The following is a 21,646-nucleotide window of genomic DNA, read 5'->3' as shown; positions in this document are numbered from 1 at the left end:
GGTGTGCAGTGTCCTCCCCTTGCGTGTGGGCGAGCGCTCTGCCCCGCACCTGACGAAGCCCCTTCTACCTGCGCACGCCGGGGAGAGCCAGCATCGCGCCTAACCCCTCCACCACCTCCCGTGCACTCTGGTGAGACATCCTCCCCCTTCCTCTCCACATACTTTTAACTCAGTTCATTTCAAACACTTTATTAGCATGACAAGCTAAACAAGTTTTGACAAAGGGGAAGGGAGGCAGAGCCCCTCGAGTCTCGGTCTGAGACTGACACCGTGACTCCAGCCTTTGCTTCCCATGGGGTTTTGCCTTGCATTGGAGCAGCCATCCTGGCCATCGGGCACACGCGCCATTTCTCTCCTCTCCTTCAACAGACTAAATTGCTGGCATGGGAGGGTGACTGCCCTTCAATCTCTGTTGCACGGCAGCACCCATGCTGGATTTAGCACCCATTGGGGTGAAGGCTTTTCAGGTAGTGTTGGCGGGGCTTGGGTGAGGCTGCCAGGAGGAGAAACTGTGCGGTGCTGGGGCAGCTGCTCCTGCAGGGAGCTCACTCCAGGGAACAGTGGTAACTGTGGTATGGGTCCCAGCTGGGAACTGGCTTTTTCTGGCAGAATACCATGTGTAAGGTCACAGCCTGATACCTGGTCCGTTGCAGAGCCCTGGAGCCACACAGAGTAAGAGTTGGAGGCACCTGTGCAGGGCTCAGTGCAAGATCCGGGATCAGTTCACTGGCTGAGCGTGGTGTGGAGCTGGCGGTGAGCAGAGATGAGGGGGATGCCACGACCAAATACTTGAGGCCAGAAGACCCTGATTTCTGCTGCCTGCCCCCAGGAATAATGCAGCCAGCGCAAAGCAAGCGCAGAGAGTACAAATCCACCACTGCCAGGCTCTGCGCTTCCTGCCCCATGATGAAAGACTGCGCTAGGGAAAGGGCAAGAGGCGAGCGCCAGCTGTTGCAGCACTATTTTATGGCTAGTTAGAAATGGCCAGTAGGGGTCACTGATATCTATTTATTTTATTCTATTCTATTTTTATACATATGCATTTATAAATATACAAAACATGCATAGGCAGCAATTGTAATGGACAAGTGTTGATGTGCAATGTATTCATCAAGTATACAGGTTGGGGGAAAGTGTATGAAATACCAGCGTGAGCTGTGCATCCCTCTCTGCTCAAACTCCGTGATGGCATGAAACCACCGAGCCGTGCCAAGCACCAGGGTACTGCAGCAGTGGGTTTCTGTCATTCTCCAGTTCTGCCTTCGCCCTCCATCCTGTATTGGCAGAGATGGTTTGAGAGAGATGCAAGAGATTCAGAGATTCAAGCCTCAGGGGCAGGATATTGTGTCTGCTTGTCTTTCTGTGCAGTGCCCAGCACAATTACATCCCAACCATGATGGGTGCCTTTAGGCAGTCCCATAAGACAAACAGCACTTTGTGTTGGGATGGGTCAGCATAGTTCTGTTCTTCAGCCGCTGTTGTTGGGGATCCTGATAGCAAAGTGTTTGCCTGTGAAAAAACTCCAGGAGTTTTTTGAGGGTTGCTTCTTCATGTTAAAATTGAACCCCAACCCTCACTCTTATGTAGCTGTACGGCCTGAATTATACACATGGGTGTTGATAGCAACTGTTTTACTAGTGGGTTGTATTCTTCTGGTAGGTGCATGCTCTAGGCATACTGGCAGGATGTGTTTGGCTGTCCAATTCTGCATCCACAGACTTGTTTGGTTGTCCCAGGCTGGCTGTGCTTCACTGATCTTACTGTTACCAAAATGCAGTTGGTTTTGGGTGCTGAGCTCCTCTTGTACTGGCATACCCCAGAGTGCAAGCTCTGCTCAAAATATGTCTCGGGTTTTTTGGTTTTGGTGGGCTCAGCCCATCCATAAAACCTCTTCTGCCTCTGAGGTTTTCCCAGCTGAGGTCTACTGGGGAATCATCTGTGCAGCTGGAGGCAGAGATGTAGCGGAGGAGACAAGTGTTTCCCAGGAGTCCCTTCAGGACTGCAGCATCCAAGCCAGAGGAAATGGGACTTCATGCAACTCTCAGGCAGGTGACAGCCTCTGAGATGGCCACCAAAGGGTGGTCTGCTACCTGCCATCTTCCCTGCTTGACCTGGGTTGGTGGGGAACTTGAGAGGACCAAGCCTGCACTGCCTTCTTCTGGTGGGGAGACATTATTTCTGCCATCTACTTCTTCAATAGCCAAGACCATAGGCACTTTAGAGGGATTTGTCCCTCCACAGGGTGGCACCTGCCCCTCCAGGGGTTCCTTTTATACAGTTACAGGGGTCTATATAAAGTGCTGCCAGCTGGAAAGTATTTTGAAGAGATTCCTCCCTGCTCTTCACTAAGGGTCATAAATTCAGCTGGTATTTGAGAGAATCTCAAATGTACTTCCAGGACTGTTTGCTGAGGGCTTTACATCCGCCAGAGGCCCCTTAAAATAAAAGGATTATTGGGAGTCAAGTGTTAAATTACCTGGTGCTTGTTAATTGAACTTCAGAGGCTTTAGCGAGCAACTGGCTCTAGCAGGGAGCAGCACTTTGGTATTAATGGTGTTATATAAATGAATATAATGTAACCTAACGTCATGCTTCCGCATCATGTCACATCTCTGGGCTCAGGGCAGTGGTGAGTCCAGCTCACAAGCATACCGGATTCGGGAAAAGGCAGGGTGGATGTGTGTGGAGAGGGAGACGAGTTGGGAATTAAGGCCTTCGGGATCTGAGGAAAGCGATTTTCAGTGCTCAGAGCAGGTGACTGGTTCAGGCATCCTGAGTTCAGTTCTAGTCTCCCTTTGGCTGTCTGACCTTAGCATCTGGTTTTGAGAAGAGTTGAGTTTAATGGAAGCAGTAAATGCTGGGACCATCTGAAAATCAAACTCTCTCCTTCCTGCAGGGCTTATTTCACCTAGACTTGCAAAAACCTTGAAGATCCTACTCCAACAGGTCACCAAAAGAAAGCAAAGGACTCTAATCATTGCTGCCATCAGTGTGCACCCACGGAAACTTGAACAGACCACAACTGTGAAGGCTCCAAGGCAGCAAGGCCCAGTGGAAATGAGAAACCTCATCAGCTATGAAAATTTCATCAGCTGGCCCTGTGGAAGCAAGAATCTGGAAGTGCAGAGCAGATGGGCAGCCTGGATTCTTGGAGCCATTGTCCTTCTGCTTGTTATCTGACTCCAGCACAGGGAGGATTTGGAGAATTTATGGGGGCACAAGTACTGAAGGCTTTCTTGAAATATCCCTGGCTGACGCGTGGCATGGTGCAGACGGCACTTGCTGGGTGTGCAGCAGACGTTTTTGCACAATATTCCCAAGGTCACGGAAGCGGGGTCCTGCTGAGCACCTGTCTTTTATTGTGTAAGAGAGGGGACCATTTGGGCAGAGTTTGCAGCGCTGTGAGCCTGGTACTACCTGAATGCAAATCTGAAGGCTTTGTAAATGTAGTACATTGAGGAACATCATCCAAATACTACCAGGACTTTTCTAGACTACACAAATTTCCTCTGGACTAGGCTCTATTATTTACCATGTGAGTAATCAGTTCAGGAGATGTTTGTGAAAGAAACAATAATGGGGAAGGGGAGCAGAGGGTAAGTCTAGGCACCAGGCATGAGGTGCAATGGACAAAGCACCTGTGTGAGCTCAGTGTGGAATAAATGGGGCAATTTGGTTCAAAATTAAAATGTATTGACTTCTTGAAGTCCCAAGGCTAGAACAATAGAGTGGAAGGGTTTGCAAATAAAGACCAAAGCACATTACCAAATTGTGTCCAGGTTTGACTAGCTCTTGCCCACCTTTGACTGGTACCTGCTGCCCTCAGGCCCTCTCCTTTAAGGAGCAGGCAGTTGTCCTTGGGGGTTTTACGTGGACTTTTCCATTTACCACTCTCCCCTTTCCCCCCTCCCTCCTTCTCCACCTGGCCCCACAGATGGGGTAATACATCCCTAGTGACAGGCTGTGATATGCCCCAGACTGTCAGAATGTTTCTCAGAAACTAAGGCACTTAACGGGAAGGAGCTGATCCTGGACACTGTCTCCCAGTGAGTTGTCCTGGCTGGCAAAGATGTGAAGAGGGCAGATCACCTGCAGTTACTGTAAGCCCATTTTGGGGTCCCGAGTGCACTAATTGCCGTGACCAGCCTATACCATGTTTTTTCAGTCATCTTCATCAACTCAGGGGTTGAGCTGCCTCTTTTCAAGGTCTGCTCTCAACTGTGTAACCTCAGAGGTAGTCTGTGAGGTGACCAAGGGCTGCAGCCCGGCTGCTCTGTTGGAGCCTCCAGAAGCAAATGCAGGGGCAGGAGCCGGGGCAGGTTCTTCATCCTTTCCCAGCCAGACGAGAGGCCTCTGCCAGAGCCATGCAGCGAAAGGCAGCTCAACAGCCTGTCGGCCCATCCCGTGTCCTTCAATACATTTGAAGACATCTCAACACTGCCCATTTCCCACCCGAGGGCACACGGGTCCCGGTGTGTTGGTCTATCCCTCTGCCGTGCCCTCGGTGGTACTTTTTGAGCCGGCTTGTCTCATCAGGGAGATTTATTGAATATGAACGTCCACACACAGCCTCGCGGCGTGACCGCGTCCCCAGGCGTCCCCACTGGCGGAGCCCTGCGAAGGCCTCACGGGAACCTCCTCTTACAGGAGAGCGCGGCGGGAGCCCTCTCCATGGGCACGTCGGGGAAGGAGCCCAAACAGCCCGGCAAAGCTTTCCCAAACAAACGCGGACCTGTTCGAAGCTGCCACCCGCCCCTTGCTACCACGGCCCCGGACCCCACCGAACCGGAAAGGGTAAGCGGTTCCGGCCGGCGCGGCGGCAGGCTGAGCCCGCTGGCAGCGCCGGTGGAGAAGCACCACCCGCCTCACCCCCTCCTGAGGAGAGGGAGAGGGAGAGGGCACCGGCACCGGCACCGGCACCGGCACCGTCCCCCCCGCGCTGGCACTCGGGTTCCCTGACCCCCACCCCCGCGCGGCCCCGTTGGTTTCGTCCTGTCACCCCTCTCCCCCGCCGCCCGCGCCGCCCCGCCCCTCGTGTTGCCGCGGTGACGGGAGAGACGCGCCGCCCGCCCGCCGCCGCGCCTGGCCCCGCCCCCTCCGTGCTGCCCGATGACGCAGCTGCGCTGAAGCGTGGGGATTCCGCCGGATTACCCGGCGTGCCCCGCGGCAAAATGGCGGCCTGAAGGGAGAGCGTGGGGCAGGGCCGAGCGGGGGCAAAGTTTGGGGCGGGCCCGAGGCGGGGCCGAACCGGGGCAGAACCGGCCGCAAAGTCACTGGGGCCCTGGGCGGAGCCGAGCCCGACCGGGTCAGAGCCGGGCTGGGGCCCCGGGGGCGGGGAGCGGGGAAGGCGACCGGCTGGGGACCGAGCCGGGCCCGGGCGGGGCCCCCCGCGCCCCCGGGCCTCGCCGACCTTCCCGGGCGGGCTTCGGGCCGGCGTCCTGCGAGTGGGGGGGCTCTCCCTGTCCCCGTGTGTGGCCTGGGGCCGGGAGAAGGTCCCCCGAGGACAGCGGGTCCGGGCGGGTCGCACCGTGGGCAGGGAGAGTCAGCCAGGCGGGGTGAGCGGCAGATGAGGGCCGGGTGCGGGAGGGCGGTAGGGTCGCAGCCTGGGCCCCGGGGAAGGGGCCGTCCCCGTGGGGGAGGGCGGTGGTGCCACCGCCTCGGCCATCAGGGCGTTAGGGAGCAGAGCAGGCATGGAAGCACAGGCCGAATCAGGTCCATGCAGGGTGTACCCTTGTCTGGGTGATGGAGAGCTGGGTGGTGTGGGGGATGAGAAAGCAGTATCTGTGCAGGGAGCATTGCTGGAGTAGGAGCTGCAAAGTGAAACAAGTCTGGGCCAGCATGTGTGTGTTAAAGAACCAGAGTATAACTGACAGAGGCAGAGTTGGAAGGGAAGGAGCAGCACTCCCCTGGTGCCAAACCTGGCAGGGGGGAATGGGAAATTCTCTACCAGCCTGTACACCCTCTTTAGTGCAAGGGATGCTTCACACTATAGAATTGGTGAGCAGCCGCTGGGAACATGGGAAGACTTTAAAGAAAAACAGGTGAACAATAAATACTGAACTGCATCTGGCTCTGGGCTTGAGCACACTGTGTGGAGCAGAGTAAAAGATTGAGTGCTAATAAATGGTTTTTTAGATGGTCAGGAGATTGCATTGATAGGCATCAGGGTGTGGAAATAATATGCAAGTCTGGCAAGGCTGAGAATGACCTAGATCTGAGAGATGCCAGGTGGAGGTTGTCCGCTGAAAAGGATCATCAATCAAATATAGATAGTTCTATGCCAGTGAAAGCTTTTCAGAGGTATGCATCTCTTTTACAGATTCAGAGAAGGAACTGGGATAAAGGGCCTACATAAGAGGAAGCAATGAATCCTTGTTGAAGCATCAGACAGCAGGTAAGAAAGCCAGGAATGAGCTGATGCTGAGTCGAACTGTGTTCTTTTGGTCCCACTACTTAAATTTTTTGAGAATATATGAACCACATACCTGAAAAACTGTCCCTCTCTGTGGTGTTCTCTGCATCATAGTAGGCCTATATTGCTTGAATTGAGAGGCCAGGGTTGTCAATGAAATGGGAGTGACCCTGAAAAATTCAGTAAGAGCTCCTGGGAAGAAAAGTTCAGTTAAAGACGTCAGCCAGTGCACTTTATACGCCATCCAGAGAAGCAGTCTAAAGTCTGTTCTGTCAGTGCTGAAGTAGCTGTGCTCTGTGTGTAATCACAAGAGGTCTACCCAGCCAGAATCTCAATGAAATCCTTTCTGATGATCCTGCTTTTGCGATAATTGCAATGCCAAAGTTAGGTAATTCTAGTGAACCTCTGTTCTGTTAGGTTATTTCTTCCACCACATTGTTTTTTCCACCCATATTTTGGCTGATCCCCTGATGGGTGGTACAGGTGTACTGCTGGCCTTTCTGTCGTCTCCTGAACAAACTGTTGAGATCCAGTTTAGAGGGGCAGCTGTTTGGTACCCAGCAGCTGGTCCTTTGATCATACCTTTCAGTTACTTGTCAAATCACTTTTAGTACACCTCCTTTCTTCACATCTTAGTGAATCACTGCAGAAAGGATATGTATCCCAACAGTACTTTGCATACAGTGTGTTTCAGCTTCTGGATGTTAAATCAGCATTTAAGCTAGCACGTCTTAGCTGTGGTATCAGGAGCTTTTGGCTTTTCATTCCTTCCCAGGCACCCAGTGCTCTTGAAATCATAGGAATGCATTTCAGCAGGGCCAGCGGAGTTCCAAAGTGCAGACCATGGCTATCTTCATCTTAATATTAACATTAACAAGGCATTGGGTCAGAAGGGGATGAGTTACATGCCAAGACCTGTTGCCTCCTCAGACCAGCTTTCTGAACCAAAGATGACCTTGCATTCTTCTCCGATCTGTTTCAAGTCATTTGTTGGCTGCTGCTAAGTCACTTGCTTTGCAGCCTTCAGACCCTGAATTCTTATCTCTGCCATCCACTCTAAGTACAATCATGTGGCATAGTATGTAGGGGAACTAGATTATAGCTTTGAAAGAGGTATAGTCCTTTGCAGGTCTGCCCCCTTTTTGTCCCAGAGCAGTACAAATAGTCAGATGGGATGAGTGATTTTTGGTCCACAGGGTGATGTGAATGGTACCAGAGCTGGCTTGGAGAAGGGTTTTGTGGCAGCTGGTGTGGCATATAAAGTGCTTTTAAAAAGGTGAAGAAAGCCAAGCTGTTTGAACAATAGCAAAGTAAACAAGTTTCAGTAAAATGTGACTGGGTAGTTGTTTGAAATAGACTTGATGCTTGTGAGTCCTGGAGGCTGATGATTTTTCTGAAGATGAGCTCCCTAACCTGTTAAAATGTCTGCTATATTTTATGGAGGATCCACTGAAAACTAGACTCTCTGAGATTTCCATGTGTCACCACATCTACAGTGTAGTCCCAAGAAATAGGTCTGGAGGTTAGATTGTAATGAATTAACCGTGTTGTGTACTTGCTAACAAGGGCCTCGCTTTTACAGCACAGTGTGACAAGAATAATGTAGTAACTAATTATTATTAGCTAATAACCCCCTGCCTTTCATGTTGCTGGGAGAAATACAATATGTAGGGATCTCAAATGAGCCTGCATGTGATACAGACTGAGGGCAGGATTCCTCTGCTCAGGAATGAGGATCTGGCTTGACACATTTTTGACTCATCTCTGCTCTTGTCTGGGGTTGTCAGGAACTGGAATTGTCATAATAGAACAGATTTTCTTGGCTGTTTGACTTGATTGATGCTTTGAGAGTAAATTTAAGGTCCTGAAGCTGGGTATGTTCATCTCCTTGCTTGAAAGCTTTGGTTGGGAAGATATCCCCTTTTCATATGACACCTTGAGCTATGCAGAGAGTGAGTGCTTGTGGCATTTGTGCTAGCTGTGTGTATTTCAAGTCACTTGTAACTGGGTAAATATGATCCTCTCCGAAATTCATTTTACACAGGACTGCAAAGGAACTATGTGCGTAATCTATGCAAACAGGGCTAATGCCTTGGGGCATGAAATTGTCCATCCTGTTTCCCTGCCAGTTCCCCTACCCGAGGGCTTTTCCTTAGATCTAGATTGGCTGGGTCTGTAACTGTAGTAGGAAGAATGTTACTTTTTAAAATTGAAGTACCTTTACAGCTGGTTGGAGTGGAAGGATGAGCCTGTGGTCAGAATTCTGAACTGCAACGTAGGATACCTAATTTCTGCCACAGATTTATTGTGTGAACATGTTCAGTTCATTACTGTTTCTTGCTCTCCGTTCTTTGGTTGCAAAATACAATTAATGCCCATCTTATTGGGGATTTGAGGAAGAGTCCATAAGAGTCTATAAGATACTTGGATACTGTGGCATTGAATGCTTTAGTAAAGCTCAGTGGAGGAGATGAAAAGCCATGACTTCAAAATGAAGCAGAGCCCTGTGTGATCCACTGTCCTGCATATTCTGTAGCATGGTGAAATTGCTATAGAGTGCAAGTCAGGCCCTGCCTTGTTTAAGGCAAGTGGGCACTCTGAGACATGTTGTGCCCCCCCCCCCCCCCCCCCCCGCCTCTTTTTTTCCCTTCCCAGGAGCTGTTTGCTTGTTTCCACAGCTTGTAATGCCTTATCTGGCTGAATCTTTTTGACTTAAATTAATCTTTTCTCTTTTTTGCTCCCTTGTTTGTTCCAGACTTGGAAATTATTCTCTTCATTGTCAGGATGTTAATGTATGGTCTTATTGCTAATATGCTCAGAGAGGGCCAAAAGCAGCAGCTTGCAGGCTGACTTATGTTTGGAATGACATGAGCCACCCTCTCTGGAGTGCCCTCCTGGGAGCTGTGCTTAGGAAGGAAATGGCATGGAAGGCCATGTAGGACTGTGAGAATAGCATTGCAATGGTTGGAATGCAGGATAAGCATCACTTGGGTGGGCTCAGTTTTCCTCTGCTTTTCAACAATGCTGGGTGCCAAGCCTGAGGAAGACTGCTATGCAGAGGTGAAGGAGCTGGAATGTATTCTTCGGTTGAGGTGAATGCAATTCAGTGAAACAGATAGGCATCAAACTGAATAATCATTTTGAAGTATTTTCACATGATGTCTAATCTGTGGAAATTCACTACCACATAATAGCACCAAGGCTAAGAGCTGAGCAGGATTCAGAAAAGATCAAGCACTTACAGGTGGAAATGTTCAGACTTGCTTTAGCTAAAGAACTCATTCTAGAAGGTGTATCTTTCAGTCATAACCCAATCTCTTAACAGGTAAAGGTTTAAAGAAAGGGCAGTTTGTTCCATAATTGTCCACTGAGGCTTCTTGCTCCATCTTCTAAACTACCTTGTATTGGCCTGGGTCAGACGCAAGGTATTGAATCACACTTACTTGCTATATTAGGTTGCCCACTAACCTTTCTTTTTGTGATAACTGCATTAGGAAAAAAAAAACCACCAACCAAAAAACAAACCCACAGAGCACTTGAGCTGCTCTGATTAGGCCTGGTAGTTGAGGATTTTAAGCTGGTGGAGAGCAGGCTCCTTGGAAAGATAGTGCAGTCCATAGATGAGGTCTGTCGCATTTGTGAATGTGAAGACATGTATTGTCTCTTCCCGCCAAGCGGTCAGGCAAAGCTCTTTGTGTTCCTTGCCTTTGCTTGTTAGAGGGAAAAGAATGTGTGGAGTTTGGCCTCTCCACGTTGCAGTCTTGTAGTGGACTTTAGTCTGGAAGGTGGCTGAAAGGAAGAGCTTTAAGGCTGTTCAAGTGAGATCTAGCATGTTGTAGCATGAGCCTCAATGTACTAGTGTCTGGGAAGACACAGTCTGTGTCTTGTGCTCATGTCCAATCTGTGTTGAGGATCAAGAGAACTATCAGTGCTGCTTGGTCAAGTAGGCATAAATTTGGTTTGATGGATAGGCTAATAAAGGTAAGTGGCAGTAGTATGGAGATATGTATAAAAAGGTGTGTGTTTGTAATGTTTGCCTAAATGCAAGGGGAACTCCTGAAGGAAAGAGGGGGATTTTCAGAGCTAGGAGCAGGTCATGCAAAACCTTGAGATCCCTGTATGGATACCTTCCCTATGGGCTGTTCTGGGAACAACATGTGCTTTAGGGCACAACATAACCCTGTCGTGGCAGGTGTAACAGCTGTGCGTAAAGGATTACTGACTTTGACAGAAGTTTTGTGATGCTGAGAAAGTGAAATGGGTCAGGATTGGAAAGTAAGTTTTTCTGTGGTTTTTAGGCACAGAGGATCTGACCTGGTGCTTGTGGCAAGAGAGAACTGGTTTAAATTTCTGATTTCTAGGAGTCAGCAAATTCAGCAGTCAGTGACTGCTGTGTCTTTGGTTGAGTTCTATATTTGTGTTTTGGCTCTGCGATAAAGCTGGTTTTGGCAATGTTGTAGGAGTCATAACTGGATTTTCTTACTCTTGTGTTTGAAGTCTCAGTTGTCTAGTTGCATTAATGTAACGCTCATGCATGAATGGTTCTGAAATCAAAAGGGACAGATGAGGTAGTTTCTCTAACCATTGGGGAATTATACTTAGGCTCATAAAAAGCCTTAGGCAAGTTTTACTTTTTAGCATTTGTTTCAAAAGAGTATAAGTTATTTTCCTGAGATAATAATTAGATAATCGTTGTGGTAGTAAGGTTTTTGACCATTATTTTAGCATATGCTACTCAGGGTTACTGCATTTAGACCTGCGTGTATCTTGCTGCACAAGCTCTATACGATTCCCAAAGATGCCTTGCTTCATTGTCTCCTAAATGAGATTTCATACTGCAGCTTTGCTGTTCATTAGTGAGGACTCTGCTGCTGCCCAATGGGAAGGTTAAAAATATTCTAGGGAGATGACTTGAAATCTGGTCTCACACAACTGAAATGTGATTGCAGTTAATTCTACTGTTCTGTTTTTTCTTGTGTGTTCTTATTTATCATTTTTTCCTTATTGAGAACTCTTCCCCCTTCCCTTTTAGCTGTGGGAGATCCATACCCAGTGAATTGTGTGCACAGCCCTTTCAAATGGGGGAAAAGAAAATAATGGAAAATGACAGGATATTTGTTTAAAATTAGAGTTGTTTTAAGTAACCTTTCTTGAGAATGGACTTCAAGTTCACATCCTACCTTTAAGTGGTTTCATTTTTCTGTGAAGAAAGTGTCTCATGCACTAAAGTATGCAAAATATATTTCTTGAACTTTTAGAATTGAATTTCTAAGCATTGCTTGCAGTACGGTTATGTAAATACTAGGAAATGAAAACTTTGCTCAGAAGGATTTTCTCAGATAACTGTATTTTGCTAGCAATGCGCTCTGTTAGTAGATGTCTGTGTAGGCACTCAATTTGATTTCTAGGGCTAGTACGGAGTGTCATTTTTGGGAAGCTTCTCGTACCAGGGTGGATTGATTCCTGAAAGCAAATCACCCTTGCTGGGCTGCAGAATTTCTGTACAGTCTGCTTATAAGTGTATCCATTTTTCCTTGATTAGATGATGCCTTTGTAAATAGGTCCCCAGGTGTATCTGAAATGGCTATAACAGAATTCAATGTCGTCAAGGCTCCAGCTGGATGGGGAGAGCTGTATTACTATGCAGCTCCAGAGATGATTTACTACCCAACTGACAACTTGCAATATAAACATTAGTCCAAGCATGATCTTGTCCCAAAACCCCGCCTACGCAGGGAGCCAGGAGTCTTCCTGCCACGCGCCATAAATCGTTTATGGTTTGCTCATGCCTGTACATTTGAAAAACAGCTGTGTATTGGGGATTAGCAGTTTGCAGAAGGCCCGTGCGGGGCTAAATTAGGGTCTCTTGCCCTGGTGGTGAATACCGGTATTGGAATAGCAGGAGTGCTTCTCTGCAGTGGAAGGCAATTTACTCTAGGAATGGGGGATGGTTGCAGGGTATCTGTGAGGGTACAGCAGCCAGGGGAGAGTGTTGGATTGCAGCGCTCCAATTTGAGCTAAGATGCCTGATTGATAGCTGCCCAACATGGTGGGGGATTGAACAATTTATTGTTAGATGTGTGGGTTTTTAATTTTATTTATATATTTATTATTTCCATATATTTTACATGTGTGTATATATATATACACATACAAAATGCAAACAGACTACTTTTGCCTCCTAGGAGCTGAAGGATGATAGAGTTTTTGGATCTTTTTTTTTTTTACAGTGTGAAGAGTGGTTTCCCTTTTGCTAGTGCATGGTAGTTGAATCAAATTATATACAAGGCTGTCTGGGGCTTCACAACTAATTTTCAGCTTTTATAAAAAGTTTTACTGTGTCACTTGGATTTATTACAGCTTTGCAACTTGAAGTCCCAAAGTAAAACTATTTCTGTGCTGGCTGCGATAATTTAAATTACCTTCTGGAGCTTCTAATGACTAACTTGTGTTTATGGTGAAGCCTCCCATTTGTCCAAACCCTGGAAGCACAATCTGTTTGATAACTCTAAATGTATTGATGCTTTTACATCAATGTCGAGTACATCAGAGCCTGAAGTCAGTTGGTGCCTTCAGGTCTTTCTGTAGTAAAGAGAACATGCAGATTTTGCTGTACAAACAAGACTAGACAGTACAGTTCAGATGTCTCCTATGTGCTGGCTGAAGGACCAGCTGCTGAATAAAGCAGATATAAGTAGATCATTTTTAGCTGGGTTGGTGTCTCCATCAACAAATCCTTTCTCTGGTGGGTTGAGTCAGAATGTGGGTGGAATGTGTCAGCAAGGTGCCCCCTTCTAGATGCATCAGCTGAACACTAGTGCTTCCAGACTGTACCATGAGCTTCCATGGGGCCATGGGCAAAGCCAGTGGGCTCTGGGTAAAGCAGGTGACTTGTTTCCAAAATGACACAGTTAGAAAGGTTCTTACTATTTTGTTGAAGCTGCTGCACAGGTGTCCCTCTGAAATAAAAATGTTTTCCTGGAGCTTCCTGCTCTGCTCTCCTCTGTCGTAGGTTTGGGGAGAGTAGCTGGAAGGGCTCATCCTAGGCTTGTTTGAGCCTAGGAGTTGCCTCCATTTTTCTTACTCCTTTTGGTGAAAGGCTGTATAGTCTGTTTGATTCTTTGTGCTTTGCTGAGATGGAGGCCAGATAGCACCAAATATGTTTGTGGCTGTTTGTGTGGGCATTTGAGATTTGGAAGGCACCTGCTAATGAGTTGTAGGTCATTTCATGTCAGATTGGCTAAGTTTCCATCAGGCTGGTTTGTTGCAGCAATGTATATGGACTATGTATGTTTGGGGATCCCTATTATCTCTCTTGGGTGGAGAGGGCTTTCCTCCTGTTTGCTGCCTCCTCTCTCACCACAAGAGAAAAATAATCATCTGATTCTGGAGAGCTGTTAACCTCCAGACTGAATTAGATGTTTTGCTGTTGCTTATATAGACTTTCCAGATACATATAGAGGTTAGAGGGGGGTGTGGGTATGTGATCGTATGTCAAGCTTTCCCTCCTTTTCCTTATTTTTGATGCTGCTGTTGAAATTCACGCTTCCCTTTTCCTAGGAACTGGTGTGAAGGGAATTGCTGTCACACAGAGCAAAGCTCAATCTGCTTGCCTCAAGGCCTTACCTCTCCAGGTTAGGATTTTGCCCAACTTCCACAGGTGGCAGTTTGTTTATGGGCTTACATTCCCTGAATCTTCTGGGGTAGGTCCGAGGGGAGCAATTCAGGGCAGTGGAAATCACAACTCAGAGACACTGCAATAGGGGAGGGAGGGAAAGAATAGTTAGCAGTGCAGTTAACTCTTCCCCTCCACACCCCCTCCTTTTTTCCCTGTTTCCTCACCTGCCCAGCTGTGTAGTAGGTTAGCAGTACGTGTCTGTTCTTATTCTTATGAAAGTAGACTTTGTTCTCTGAAGACTGCTAATCATGCCCCATGGGGGTGTAATCAGTTATAAGGAATTTAATACAGTGCAGGCGGGAACAGGCCGCCTGGCCTGGCTAGCAGATTGCAACACTACAATTATAAAGGGCCCCTTTCCCCCACTCACCCACCCACCGGTGGCAGGATGAGGGTTGTACCTTGAAACAGTATTAAGTCTATGAGAAATAAAGATGTAGTGGGGGAAGGGAGAGGAGAGGCTGAAGAGGCAGCTTCTATTCTGGGAAGTAGGCAGACCTACATTCTGCGAGAGTTGCAGCCATTGCAGGTTGCACTGTTGAGACTTGTGGGAATTTGGGTGCTGTCACCATCGAAGTGGATTGCACAGGGATGGCCCTTGGCAACCTGTAGAGCAGCAGGGGCTTCTGTCCTCTCTGAAATGGGTTTTCTTGTGGCAACTGGGGTTGGGGAGGTATGGAGTGGTTAGAAGTGGAGAAGCCCTTTCTCCTGCATGCAGTGATTTAGACACCTAATCTGTTTGGGTGTTTTTGTTAATCCTGACAGGCTTCTATTTATATCTTTGGATATAAATCTATTGGTAAATCTGGCCTTTCGTGCCTCTTTCTTCAAAGTACTGGAGCTAATGCAGCAGTTTACCTTACTGGCTTAGAAGGGAGTAGCTAGCTTGAGGCCTTGAATTTTAATGGGCATGGGAAAGTCTACTGGACCTCATCTGGTCTGTTCTTGTTAACCTAATACCAGACCATTCCCCTCAGCGGGGGCCTTGAAATGCACATGTGGGGTATGGAGCAGCTGGCCCACAGCCTTATAAATCATCCCTGCTCCGGCAGCTTGCTAGATGCATCGGCATGTTTCTTGAGCTTGTGGCTACACTGACCTTTTGCCTTCCAGGCTCCCCAGTGTTTTAGCCCTTCGTGGGTGCTCTTTGAATTTGCTGACACTTTTGTGCAGTGACAGCATAGGGCTCCCTCTGTGTGTGTGCTTTTTGCTTCTTGGAAAGTAGAAGGGAATATGTGTTCTACCATATCTGTCATTTTTGCCTTATGAAATCCTGCTCCTTTCTGACATCCCTGTGCTTTGCTGAAGTTCAGAACCTACTCTGAAGCACAGCAGATAGAAGCTCTTTTTTTGGCAGCCTTTGGGATATTGATGTAGATTCAAGTGGGATATATTCTTGCTACAGTGCTTGTGACAGTGTTGGCTTTCCTGCTTGGCGCTGAGAGAACACTGCCTATTAAGTCTCACAGTTGGCCCTTAGCTCTGGGCAATGGGTTTTTAGGAGTGGGTTGATGTTTAGTTGTATTACCCAAAGTAAATGCAGATTCAGAATGTGGGGGGTTTACAATACAGCCTTCCTCTCGTGGACTTGAGAATGCTGCTGACAACTTCACCTCCTGATGCATACTCATCTTTTTCATTTCAGAGTAACTTCATGTTTGGGAACTGTGAATTCTTTGGAAACCTTTGGGATTTGCAGGAGTGCTGCATGAAGGAGGAGTAGTGTTTTTTTCTAACTAGAGCATAGAGTCTGTTCGTGACTCTAAAATAGTGAGGTTCTGAGATGAGAGGTCAGCTGATGTCTTGGGGTTTTGTACATTGAGTCTCTCTTCTCTTGATCACGTAAGTGACCAGGTGTCAATGCTGTAGGGGGAGAATAATGTACAATGAAGATCAGATCTGTTTCTGTGGGCAGTGGGGACAGTGTTTACAAAAGGATTTTTGGGTAATGAGTAAGTGTCTGCATCTCAGAGAAGCTGCTTGACTTAAGGTAGAGTGGTTTCCTGGGGGTGGAAAAAGGCCTGGATGCTTCCAAGCACCCCTGATGCCCAAAGTCAGCTTCTTATTCAGCTCTGCCCCCTCAGCTCAACAAGTCTCAGTGTTACGTTTGCCCTTTGTCTTATAGGAAAACTCAGGGAAATTCCCTTTCCAGGCTGTTCCTGCCCTGGAACGTGGTTACTTCCCAGCCCTGGTGGTGGCTTTTCTCTTCCCCATGGCTTGTGTGCCCAGTTGATAACTCTTCTGCCTTGCTCTGTTTCTCTTGCCCCATGGCTCGGGAAGTTGCCTGGAGAACTCGAGGACTCTCCAACAAACGAGTTTAAGGCTGAAGCTGTTGTTGAGGTCCTGGCAGTGGCAGGGCTGGCATGCCTGGGGAGCATGGCGGGTGTCGGCCTGGTGGGTGTGTGGGCTTGCTGCTTGTTTTCTTTCCCTGCCTGGTGAGGAATGCAGTGTGTTTGCCTTCCTTGGCCTGTGGTTGCAGCCACATTCCTGCACTGGGAGTCAGCACAGCAGCGGGCGGCGTGCTGTTCATGCCCCCTGGCTACATGCTTTCAGCTCCACATCAAAGGTGTGTTTAGTGTGTAGCTTGTGCCATTCCTGGCCACACCTGGTGGCCTGCAGGCATGCAGGAGGTGGAGCCTGGCTTGTTTGCAGATGGCATTCAGGGTTCAGACTTCTTGCTTGTGGAATGGCTGGAGCTGAGTCCATGCTAAACAACCCCAGGAATGCAGCGGGAGAGCTGAGCGGCACAGTCACTCCAGGGGCATGTCCTAGCAGCAATGTTTCCTTTATAGCTGCAGCAAAATAACTCATGCCTGCTCCTCCAAAGGAACTGGCTGTTTGCTTGGGTGTGTTGTAGGGTTTAATTTACACCGATAAGGCCAATTAAGGTTGGCTCATCCCCCTCTGCAGCCTGTGTGCTCTTGGCAATCAGTAGATGACGGGGTGGCTCATGCCATCAAGCTCTGCTCAGTACAAACTGTGCGTGAGATGTCTGCTTGGAGATGGAATGGCTCTGGGATTTAACCCAGGCAAGAGTGCTTCCCCTAGTCAGTGCGTAAATGTTCTTACACATATGTGCTGCAGCTGAACTGCTCCAGCTTCTTCTGGAAAAGCTTCTTTTTTCTGGCTGATACCTCAAGAGATGAGGATGGGAAGCTTGGTGAAGGATGGCAGATCAGGATGCAGATGCATTATTTTGGGATCCTTGACACGATGTCTGTGAGAAATGGTCACTAGTTTTCTATGCCCCTATCATGCAAGCCATCGTTGTCCTTGTTATATAAGTCTTTCATTTGCCTAGCATAGGGAAACGTGGTCCCTTTTGGCAGTGTCAGTATCTGTAGCCCGTAGGCAAGGCTTGTGGAAAGAACAGCAGAGCATCTTCTGTGTCCTCATAAGCCCTGGGCTGTTCACTTCATTACCAGTTTGCTTTGATCTTTGGGACTTGCAGTTTCTCTTCTGGCAATTTCTAGAAGCCTGAAATTCTGTGACCTGCCAGTCATTTATATATTAAAGTTAGTCTTCTGCAGAAGACCTCCCTACTGGTATCTTAGACAATAGCAGGCATGAAAGAATTGGCTCTCAGAAGTGCTCTGGCTCTATAGGATAGTTTTTGCTTTTTAGCTGTTGCCACAGTCTCTGGGTCAGTTGCTGCAGAGCTGCTGTTACCAGATTGATCTGTGCCACCCTCTCTCGAAGGATGTATCACTTTTCAAAGCAGGACCTCAATGATAGGTGATTAGGGGAATGTTACTTGTTGCAAAAGACTCTTACCATTGTGAAACCTTTGGAAATTATTCACATTGGGCTCTCTTGTCTCTTGATTTCAGGTAAACTGTGCATTTTGTTTCAAGCTAGTTGCCACTGACTCCGTACCTGACTTTTGGGGCTTGGGTGTTGACGAGAAAGTGTGTTGCCTGAATCTTCGGTTTCCCTCCTCTGTTCTGCAGTGCCAAACTCAACAATATGGCCAGTGGCAATGTGAGGTGTAGCAAAATATAAGTGAGTCTAAAAATGGATTATGTGGAATGATATTGATAGAACATTTAAGTGTGTATGATCATTGGGTGTTTCAGCTTTGTTGTGCGATATAGGCTATGGCTGCAAAAATGGAGGTCTTGTTTAAGATTAAATACTGCTTCTGCTGTTGCTTTCTGATTGCCAGCAAGGGAGTAAGGGAACTGGAATGAAATGGATGTGACATTGGCTAAGGAGAAAGGAGGGCTGATTCTTGGCCTTTTTCTTTCCTGTCAGTGAGTTTTAATATGTTGTGGAGAGAAAGTGACTAGTTCCTTTTTTGGCTTCCCTGCTGGCCTTCAGAACAGTGTAGGAACTGAGTGTCTTGTGTAGGACAGGACTGTCTAGTCCCAAACACCTCTGCCGGGGAGATATGCTCCTCTGGCTACAGCAGTAACCCTCACCAAGTAGCTAGATCTCCCCCTGGTGGGACAGGGAGCAGAAAGCAGGGCGACGGCTGGACAGTAAAACTGGGAATTGGTCTGATTCTGGGGCACCTTGAGCCTGCAGCACAGCTGGTGTTTCTCCAGTTGAGACATTCCTTAGTCCAGAGTCACAGACTCTGTAGAGCTAAGCTCGTGCAGCTGCATGAAGCTGAAGGCATGAGCAAACATCTTGCTGTTGGCACTGAACACACACCTTATCTTTGCAACATCTGCCTGGCTATACACTGGCATTTGTCCATGGTCTTTGCCCTTAGATGAGCGGTGAGCGGCTAGTTCTTAGAGTGGTTTAGTCTGACACTTCACCAAAAAAGAAAAAAAGTACCTGGAACATGATGGTTTGCTTTCTTCAGGATATCTGGGGCCGATCATCCTCTGCTCTCAGTTAGAGCCCCTTTGAGGATAGGTGACTTTGCTTGCGGCTTAACTATCTCTCATTCCCAGCTTGCTCTCTGAAGAGCTGCATAGAGCTTACTTACAGGGGCTTTACAGGGAGGAGTCCTGTGGAGGTGAACAACTTGTCTTCACTGCTAAAAAGGAGATGTTTTTCCTTAACCTCAGAATAATTAACGGGCTTATGCTATTCCAAAGGATAACGGAGGTAAAGATGAGGCATTTCAGTCTTATAAGAGCAATGCCAGGCAGGGGATGCAGTGCTAGTCTGGACAAGCTGACCTTGTGGTAAAACTAAAGTGTTGGGCCTTTGCTGCAATTGCCCCTTGAGACAATTTATGCTCATTATTAGCTCCAGCTGAAAAGCAACACTGGTGCTAGCAATGATGACAAATGTGGAAGGAGATGGTTGACAAGAGCTCTGACTCTGCCTGGAGGAGGGATGGTATCTGAGGGAAGAGCTGAAGCAACCCTGCTTGGTCTCAGGTGGGGCATCTGTGGTTATCCCCTCAAAGGGAGGAAGGTGAACCTAGGAGGTACAATACAGCATATACAGAAAGACAAGCAGTGCAGCATGTGACTGCTGGTGACAGGCAGCCTCCTCACGTGCAGCCTGTAGGGCCGGGGGGTGGAGGTGTGGGTCCCCTCTGCTGTGGTTAGGATCCTGCTGTTAAAAGGACTGACAGGAGCCCAGGTGAATGGGGAGAGAAGAGCCATAGCCAGTTGTGTGCTTTATACAGGTCACCAGTGAAAGATGGCTGGGTGGATCTGTTTGTTTTTCCTAAGCTGGATTAAACTGTGTTATATTTCTGTGACTGAAATCTCAGAATGAAATCTCTCAGCAGTTCAATGGTGCTGAAGACTAAGAGAATCATTAAAAAAAAAAAAATCCAACAAAAAACCCAAATGAGGCGAAGTGAGGCAGATTAACTACAGGGCCACACCACAAAAAAGAGATGCTCCAGGGTTACATTCTGCTTCAGGAGCCATGCTGCTCTATTGTTTACAGAGTTGAGACAAGTTTTGTGCCTGTTCCTGCCCTTGGCTCAGGCTCTGAATCTGCTAGGCCCAAAGCATGTTTTTGAAAGCCGTCTCCTTTCCTTGTTCTGCCTTTGTGGCCTGTTGAGACGACTACTGCCAGTGTGTGGGTGCTCTAACACTCCACATTGTGCCTGGATGCAGAGGCTGAGTGGAAGTCGATGGGGAATACTTGATGTGGTCTGCAAAGTAAACAGTGGCTGTGGCTTGGGTTAAGTGGGAGGCATCTGTGCCTGGTAGGAATCCTGCTTTGCAAGGGAGTCAGTAGCAACATCACTTATAACCTCAGGGAAGGGAAAGTGGCAGGATGTGATCAGCTTTGGGAAAAGGCTGTGAACCCCTTTCTTTTTTCTCCCTTTGGCTGGATAGGTTTATTCCTCTAACACCACTTCTGTTTCTCTCACTGCTACACTGCTTTTCCCTGCCAGCTTATAACAAGCTATTGCTCGTTGTAGGTGAGGGGAGGATCAGGCAGCTTGGTTGAAGAATGACCCACTGCTATCCTCACACAATGCTGGAGTCTGTAATTTTACTTCATTACACTGACTGCTGTCTGTATTCAGTGCTGTAGAGATCATAAAATATTTCTGTGCTAGAAGATCTTCTCTGATGAATAGCACAGAGGATGGCTCAAGTTTCCATGGCAATGCTTCTGAATGTGCTTCTGTCACCGAAGAAAGAGGGACTTTCAGTTGATTAAGGTTTGAGGGTTTTGTCTGAGAAAGGGGATGGTGGTGAGACTGCGTGTTAGTTGTTTGTCTGCCTTTGGGTAGTGCCTCTGACTGATACATAATCTGGAGAAAGAGGAAGCTGACATTTGGCTAATGGCAGAGATGGACTGTGTCGTGCAAACTACAGCTGGACTCCTGGACATGCTTAACTGTTCAGCTACAGATGCAGCAGCACAATCACCCAACAGTTAAGCCAGTACCATTCTCTGCCTCTCACATCTGACCATCTGCTAGGGAAAAGCTAATTAAACCAAAACGATTCTTGCTGGGATTAAACCCCAGCAGCAGAGAGAATTGAGTATAGTACAAATATTGTTCTCCTACTACTGGATCAGGGTTGCTGCTTTACTTGTACTTATAAAGAATTGCAGGCTATTCAACTCAATTGCTGTCAGGTAGGTGTTTAGCTCATGCACACTTTCTTTCTCTTTTCTATCCCAGATCACTCTTGTTTTAGGTAGAAGAAATAAGGCTGTGTCTTGCTGAATTTTCCTGCAGTTCCTTTCTTATGACAGTTGAGGCTGTTTTTCTTTAATATGGAATTATGTGCAAAAATAGTGCACAAAGCTGTTTTTTCTCCTAGTGCCTCAATTTCTTTACTTATGGAATGAAAATTGTTCCTGCCTTCCTCATTGCATATATTTGTGATGAGCATGAATCCTAGAGTTGGTGTGGGGCCACATAACCTTATAATTACTAGAAGCTACCAGTGTGAATCTGAGACTCAAGACCAAACAGTTTATTGCAAAAATGTGCCTGCAGCCCTTTGAGAGTTGAAATTTAAATCTTGTAAAACAGAAAATGTGGAAGTGTGGTTCCCTTAGCAACTGAACTCCTTTGTGTACAGCCCATGTTGCCATGTGATCAGGGCTTCAGAATAGCTCTTTCAAAAAAATAATAAATTAAATGGACTTACAACTCTGGTTGATTTCAC

General features: G+C 47.5%; 1 protein-coding gene across 7 annotated transcripts in view; it reads left to right on the top strand.

Moving 5' to 3' along the window:
• Window positions 1-5,142: 5,142 nt before the first annotated feature.
• Window positions 5,143-21,646, top strand: part of TJAP1 (tight junction associated protein 1) — a 40,112-nt gene continuing 23,608 nt past the window's right edge. For 4 of the 7 annotated variants that reach the window (XM_030035833.2, XM_030035832.2, XM_030035834.2 and 1 more), the window contains exons 1-2: window positions 5,143-5,305; window positions 6,320-6,394. The gene's annotated coding sequence lies outside the window, so the exon portion shown is untranslated. Of the gene's footprint in view, window positions 5,306-5,335; window positions 5,556-5,575; window positions 6,042-6,319; window positions 6,395-18,072; window positions 18,093-21,646 lie in introns of those variants that run through there. The other 3 variants (XM_041128588.1, XM_030035831.2, XM_041128590.1) reach the window with 3 other exon arrangements.

Source organism: Aquila chrysaetos, chromosome 13, assembly GCF_900496995.4.
Source record: "Aquila chrysaetos chrysaetos chromosome 13, bAquChr1.4, whole genome shotgun sequence".
NCBI lineage: Eukaryota > Metazoa > Chordata > Aves > Accipitriformes > Accipitridae > Aquila > Aquila chrysaetos.
Note: the sequence above shows the minus strand (reverse complement) of the source record. Positions and strands in the feature narration are given on the sequence as shown.